We start from the raw sequence: 7,706 nt of genomic DNA, 5'->3' as shown, positions 1-7,706 counted from the left end.
ACTTAACATTAAGAGACCCAGGTCAGCAAACGAGGTCTTACCACCTAACCCAACTGCAGTTTCACACACCCCCACCTCCATGTAAACTTTAACCAGTCAACCTGGAATATGTACTGAATGGTCCCTTCTGTTCCCCTTAGGAGGGCAACCCTGCCTTAAACAATGCATTGTTTGCTAACGATTTCATTTTTTCAATTCCCTGTCTGCTTTTAAAAGCCTTTCCTTCTGTGCAGCTCAAAGGAGGTCCTTTCTATTTGCTAGATGGGATGCTGCCTAATTCATGAATTGTTCAGTAAGGCAATGTGATCTTTTAAATTACTCAGTTGTATTTTTTATTAACAGATTACACAGGTTTTTACAATTGGGGTTGAATAGACCTCTTCTAACAGAATTCCAAATAATAAATATAGACAGACACTCAGCTACCCATCAAGGAGGTGCAGCTGACTCCCCTCTCCTACAGTGTGTGGGCTCCGCACAGTGTCTTCCTGCTCACGAGGACACACCATAGGCACCTGGGAAAGTAACTTCATGGTGGGGAAGCCCGACCAACACAGCCTCAGCCAGGTGACCAAGGTTAACACAGACAGTGACAAGTGTTCCTTGCTGTACAGTGATGACAGAGCACTTTACCTCTGTGATCCGCTTCCCTGAAAACCACAACCCCCGTCTAACCATGAGAAAAACAAGTAAATCCCAATGCAGGTCTATGTACAAAATGCCTGACCAGTCCTTCCCAACACCATCCAGGTCATCAAAACAAGACAAGTCACAGCCAAGCAGAGCCTAAAGAGACATGACGACCACATGTCACGGGGTGCCCTCATGGGATCCTGGAACCAGAAAAGGTAGAACAGAGGGAACCTGGATAAGTATGGACTTCAGTAAATAATAACGTATCAACATTTGTTCATTAATTGTGACAATTTATGACAAATTTAAAGGTTAAATAAGAGAAACCTCTTACATCAGACTGAAAACCTAGAGGAAATGGGTGGTTTCCTAATAAAAATGCACATTAACAAAATAGACCCTAAAATAAGGAAAAAACAAGCAGACCAATTAGCCATCCAGGGCCTCTTCCTCGTGCTGATTCTCCTCTAACTGTTCTGGGGTTTTCCTCTCTGGGGACAGAGAAGGAACAGGGACAGAACTATTCTGGAGCTCCGCTGAGATCTGACCTCACTCACTGTCTTCCTCTCCCCCAGCCATGCTCCTCCCAGTGAGGACACGTGCACGGGGAGTCTCAGGGATTGTCAATGCTGATGTGTCACCTAGCACTTTGGATGACAAGGGACTGGACACACTGAAGTAAAAGAAGTTAATATATTTTAATGGTAGAAATATGTTAATACTTGCAAGAGACAAGTTAGCAGTGGTTTTGGACTGGCAGGTCCAGAGGCTGACAATCATCCTGCTAAGTGCTCTGGGGTGGCCCCATTCCCAGGCACAGTCTCTCTCACTGCATCTGGGGCCTCCCACAACTCCAGGCTGACACCCACTCACCATCCGTTCTACTGGGAAGGGTTTCTCTTTCCCTTGGTTTCCATGTAAAGTCATGACTTTCAGTGTCTTTGGCCCAGCTTGGGTCACACTCTCATCCTTGAAGCCATTAGAGCACCCAGAGAACAGAGCATGGGGTTGGGTAGACTTGGATCATACGCCCATCTCTGAGGTGGGTGGAGAGTGGGGTCTGCCCTCTGGAACTGTTTGGATGGGAGGCAGGCGAGATGCGGTTCCCAAAGGCAAGCTGAGATGCTGGACTTGGACGTGAGAATGGATGCCAGGCTGGGAAAGCAGCAGATTCCACATCACTGGTGGCAGACTGCGCGGCTATGGAACCTGAAGCCCAGGGAAGGAAGGGGTCACTTAGGGTCAGGGCTGCAGCCGCCCATCCAGTGTTCCTACTGTTCTCCCACGATGGCAAGACGCTCTTCCACTTGCTGAAAAAGCAACTTTGCTGTTGGTGGGAAACAAGACTCCTGCCCTGGGCACTGGGTCCTCTCGTCTCAGAGACTGGAAAGCACACAGACCTCACTCGTGTCCCTGGGAGGAGGGAGCCCTGGAGTGACACCTGCCCCCACATTAATCACCCATCCCCAAAGAACAAACTGGCTCATTTTCCAGTCTCTTCTCTCTCTTTTACAAAGAGCAGAGACCAAATGTGTAGATGGTGAGGAAATTATTGCTCAATGAAGCAGTGGGAAGCTCAAGGATTATCCCACAGCACAGAATCCACACTTGGCAGGCTGTTCAAAGGCCACAGACTCTGGGTCATGCATGCAGTCTCAGTGAGATACTGCCTGCTGGGACACACAGTTGTTCCTATATCCTTGATTCCTTTTTTTTTTAAGATTTTATTTATTTATTTGACAGAGAGAGAGACAGCCAGCAAGAGAGGGAACACAGGCAGGGGGAGTGGGAGAGGAAGAAGCAGGCTTCCAGCAGAGGAGCCTGATATGGGGCTTGATCCCAGAACGCCAGGATCGCACCCTGAGCCAAAGGCAGATGCTTAACGACTGAGCCACCCAGGCACCCCCCTATATCCTTGATTCCTAACAAGTATGCATGTCAAATATTTGCATTATAACTGGAGGCCAAAGGACTGCCAGGCCAGTCTGTTGTATGGCTGTTGTACCCAGAGCCACACTCTGTATTTGGAGGATTATTACCACTCTTAGCAGGCTCAGAGGCTGTGAGGGAGGAGGTGCTTGTCTCAAGCACACAAATGTTAGGAATGGAAACATCCCATGGGGCTGTCTACACTGCCCATGGACCTGTTACATTGCCAGGAGCACAGTCAGCTCAGTAACCTGCTGGGGGTGGTCAAGATCCAGACTGGCCTGAGCTGGAGGACCATAGATGTCTGCCTGGATGGTTGGAGGCCAAAGGTTGCCCTTTCTGAGACCTGACTGTCTACTGCTGATCACTCAGATAGGACCAAGGATCCAGCCAGTTGCAAGAGGGCCCCACCAGCCCCACAAGAAGGCTGTATACGGGAGCAGGTAGGCCTCTGCACCCGTTCCTGTATGGATCCATACATGTCTGCTGCATGCTCTCGTGGGTCAGGGCTGTGCTGGAACCTGGAGCAGCCCAGGCAGAGTGGGATCAGGAACCAGTATAAGCTCTGCACAGCCCTTGACTGGAGTGCAGTTGTGTTTAAAACAATCAGTGCCCAGAAGGATATCTGACTCTTCTTCTGTTAGAGCCCAGGACTGAGGGACAGAAGAAAAAGACTCCAACTCAGGCCATGACTCATGTGTGACTCTGGGTAATTCCTGTCCAATGTGGTAGCCCAGAGACATGGAGGAGGGGAAAGTGAGCCCATTAGGCATAAACCCTGACCCCTGACCCCTGACCCCTAACCCGAAACCCCAAACCCTAACCCCTAACCCTAGCCCTAACCCTAAACCCGAAACCCGAACCCCTAACCCGAACCCTAAACCCTAACCCTACCCTTACCCTAACCCTAACCCCTAACCCTAACCCCTAACCCCTTACCCCTAAATCCTAACCCTAACCCCAGGGATTGAGGACAGCTGAGCCCCACCGCGGGACTCAGCCTGCCACCCCGCAGGAAACCGTGCCCTTGGGGCCCCGCAGAGCATCCCGTGCAGGAGAACCGGGAGGGCCCCCCTGAGCCCCCAGCGATCCTCGGCGGCCCCCGAGCCCCAACCCTGAGGCCCATGCTCACCCTGCCCCGCGCCCTCCCCTCAGCCCGCCACCGAGCTCACAACACAGCTGGCAGATCAGGCCTGCTGGGCTCCTGGGGCCTAACCCTGACCCTAGGTCGGCCACGGAGGGCCCCTCCCCAGGGGCCTGGCACTGCAGCCCCGGGGACTGGGGACACCTGAGCCCCACTGCAGGACAAAGCCTGCCACCCCGCAGGAAACCATGCCCCTTGGGAGGCCTTAGAGCATTCAGGGCGGGTGAACCGGGAGGGCCCCCGGCGAACTTCGGCAATTCCCAAGCCCCAACCCTGAAGCCCATGCTCACCCCACCCCACGCCCTCACCTCAGCCCGTGCCGGAGTTCACCACATAGCAGGCAGATTCGGCCTGCGGGGCTCCTGGGCCCCAACCCTAACCCTAGTTCATCTGTGGAGGGGCCCCTCCCCAGGAGCCTGGAGCCGCAGCCGCGGGAATTCGGGACACCTGAACCCCACCACAGGACTCAGTCTGCCACCCCGCAGGAAACCGTGCCCCTTGGGGCACTACGGAGCATACACGGCACGAGAACTTGGGGAGGCCCCCGGAGCCCATCCCGACCTTCGTCAGTCCCCCGTGCCCCAACCCTGAGGCCCATGCTCACCCTCCCCCACGCCCTCATCTCAGGCCTCCGTGGAGCTTGCCGCACAGCCTGCAGATAGGCCCTGCCGGGCTCCTGGACCCTAACCCTTACCCTAGGTTGGCCGCAGAGGGGCCCCTCCCCAGGGTCCTGGCACCCAACTCCGGGGGATTGGGGACACCCAAGCCCCACCATAGGACTCAGCCTGCAGCCCACAGGAAACCGTACCATTTTGGGGCACAACAGAGCATTCAGGGCAAGAGAATTGGGGCACCCCTTAAGGGCCCCTTCTGGTGAACCCCGACATTTGTGGGCCCTTCCAGGTGAAACCTCAAGGCTCACACTCACCTGCCCTTGTGCCCTCATCTCAGTCAGCCTGGGAGTTCTTTGAGCACTGGGAAGTTTGGACCTGCTGTCTCTTGAGGCCTAACCTAACCCTGGGTCTTCTGCTAAGGGTCCCCTCCCCCTTTGCCTGCCTCCAAGGCAGCAGGTATTGGGCTCACCTCTGCACGACTAGAGGACTCAGTCTGCCCCATAGCAGGAAACCGTCCGTTTGGGGCTGCAGCAAGGATTCATAGCAGGAAAATCAGAGGGCCCCCCTCAGCCCATCCCAGGGAACCCCCACTTTCAGAGATCTCCCCGGATCCAATTAGTAGCTTCACACTGACCTTTAAACTTGCTCTCCATGGAGATCTTTTGAAATTCTCCACAATTCCAACCGATGGCATCATCCAGCTTCAGTGCCTTACCCAGCTTTAGGTCTTGAGATGGATTAAAATGGGAAGTCATTTCACTGATGACGACGTACTGGTGACCAAAAGATACATGCATAAATGCTTCATATCACTTGGCTTCAGGGAAATGCAAATCTAAACCCCTATAGATGCCATATCACACGAGGCCGAATATCTAAAAATAAGAAGACATGAAACTATACATGTTGGAGAGGATGTGGAGAAACGGGAACCCTCTTACACCCCTGTGCGAATGCAGTCCGGTACAGCCACTCTTGAAAATGGTACGGAGTTTCCTCAAGAAGTTATAAATAAAGCTACCCTATGTCCCAGCAATTGCACTACTGGGTATTTACCCCAAAGAGACAGAGGTAGTGAAGACGGGACACATGCACCCCAGTGTTCATAGCAGCAATATCCATAATAGACAAACTGTGGAAAGAGTGCAGATGACCGTGGACAGATGAATGGATAAAGAAGATGCGGTTCATATATACAATGGAATATTAGCCATTAGAAAGGATGAATACTTACCATCACACCGACCTGGGTAGAGCTGGAGGGTATTATGCTGAGGGAAATAAGTCAATGAGAGAAAGACAATGATCATATGCTTTCACTCCTATGTGGAATATCAGAAACAGGGAAGAAGACCATAGGGGAAGGGAGGGAAAATAGAATGGGAAGTCATCAGAGAGGGAGAAAAACCATGATAGACTCTTAACTATCGCAACAAACTGATGATTGCTGGAGGAGACTTGGGGGGGGGGGGGGTAACTGGGTGAGGGGCATTAAGGAGGTCACATGATTAAATGAGCACTGGGTGTTACACACGACTGATGATTTATTGAAGACTACATCTGAAACTAATGATGTACTGTAAGTTGGCTAATGGAATTTAAATTAAAAAATAAAAGAACTCAAACAATCCTAAAAATCTGTATGGAACCCCTAAAGATACTGAACAGCCAATGCAATGTGGAAAAGAAAAACAAAGCTGGAGGACTCACAATTCCAGATTTCAAGTTATACTACAAAGCGGCAGTCATCCTAACAAGAGAGTACGACACAAAAATAGACACAGTGACCAAGGGAACAGGATAGATTCAGGCATAAACCCACAATTATGTGGTCGATGAATCTTCCACAAAGCAGGCAACAATATCAAAAGGGAAAAGGACAGTCTCTACAACAAATGGTGTTGGGAAAACTAGACAGCTACGCACAAAGAATGAAATTAGACTGCTTCTTACATCATACAGACAAACACAAAACAGTTTCAAGAGCTCAGTGTGAGACCTGAATCCATAAAAATCCTACAAGAGGCCAAACAGTAGGGGACACCTGGGTGGCATAGTCATTAAGCGTCTGCCTTTGGCTCAGGGCGTGATCCCAGCGTTCTGGGATCGAGCCCCACATCAGGCTCCTCTGCTATGAGTCTGCTTCTTCCTCTCCCACTCCCCCTGCTTGTGTTCCCTCTCTCGCTGGCTGTCTCTCTGTCAAATAAATAAATAAAAATCTTTAAAAAAAGAAAAAAAAGGAGGGCAGACAGTAACTTCTTGACATGGACTGTACCAGCATTTTTCTAGACTGTCTCCTGAGGCAAAGGAAACGAAAGCAAAAATAAACTATTGGGAATACAGCAAAATAAAAAACTTTCCACACAGCAGAAGAACAATGAAAACGTAATAATAAGACAACCTACTCAAAAGGAGAAGATATTTGCAAAGATCATATGAAATAAAGGGATAGTGTCCAAAACATATAGAACTGATACGACTCGACCCCCCAAAAACAAATAAGCCAGTTAAAATATAGGCAGAAGACATGAACAGACATTTCTCCAAAGAAGAAATACAAACGGCCAACAATCCCGTGAAAAGATGTTAACCATCACCCATCATCAGGAAAATGTAAATGCAAAGGACAATGAGGTATTACCTCACACCTGTCAGAATGGCTAACATCAAAAGCACAAGAAAGAGCAGGTGTTGGGAGGATGTGGATAAGGGGAATCCTCGTGAACTGTGGGTGGGAATGCAAACTGTGGTGGCCACCGTGGAAAACAGTATGAAGGTTCCTCAAAAAATTAAATATAGAACTACCCTACGATCCAACAATCACTCTACTGGTATTTACCCAAAGACTATGAAAACAGTAACTTAAAAGGATACGTGCACCCCTATGTTTCTTGCACCATTATTTACAATATCACAATATGGAAGCAACCCAAGTGTCTGTTGAAAAATTGATAAATGAGATGACAGATGTGTGTATTCTCACACACACACACACACACACACACACACACACACACAGTGGAATATTACTTGGCCATAAAAAGAATGCAACCTTGCCATTTGCAGCCACATGGATGGAGCTAGAGAGTATTACCCTAAATGAAATCAGTCAAAGAAAGACAAATACCATATGACGTCACTCTTACATGGAATTTAAGGCACAAACATACATACATAAAGGAGAAAAAGAGACAAACCAAAATACAGACTCTTAGCAATAGAGAACAAACGGATGGTTACCAGAGGGGAGGTGGATGGAGGGATGAGTGAAATATATGAAGCAGATTAAGAGGACACTTTTATTGATGACCACTGAGTAATATACAGAATTACTGAATCACTCTACTGTACACCTGAAACTAACGTTAACACTGTATGTTAGCTCT

The 7,706-nt window shown here is 49.4% G+C and overlaps 1 long non-coding RNA gene across 2 annotated transcripts in view; it reads right to left on the bottom strand.

Annotated features, from left to right (window-relative positions):
- Positions 1-326: 326 nt before the first annotated feature.
- LOC148108832 (uncharacterized) overlaps positions 327-7,706 on the bottom strand; it is a 38,620-nt gene continuing 31,240 nt past the window's right edge. The window contains exons 3-5 of one of the 2 annotated variants that reach the window (XR_015726900.1): positions 5,555-5,591; positions 4,955-5,093; positions 327-833 (exon numbers count right to left, since the gene is read on the bottom strand). This is a non-coding gene — a long non-coding RNA (uncharacterized LOC148108832). The remainder of the gene's footprint in view (positions 834-4,954; positions 5,094-5,554; positions 5,592-7,706) is intronic. The other variant, XR_015726901.1, reaches the window with a different exon arrangement.

The sequence above is a fragment of the Ursus americanus genome, chromosome 16, assembly GCF_024610735.1.
Source record: "Ursus americanus isolate L20-20 chromosome 16, mUrsAme1.1.p, whole genome shotgun sequence".
NCBI lineage: Eukaryota > Metazoa > Chordata > Mammalia > Carnivora > Ursidae > Ursus > Ursus americanus.
Note: the sequence above shows the minus strand (reverse complement) of the source record. Positions and strands in the feature narration are given on the sequence as shown.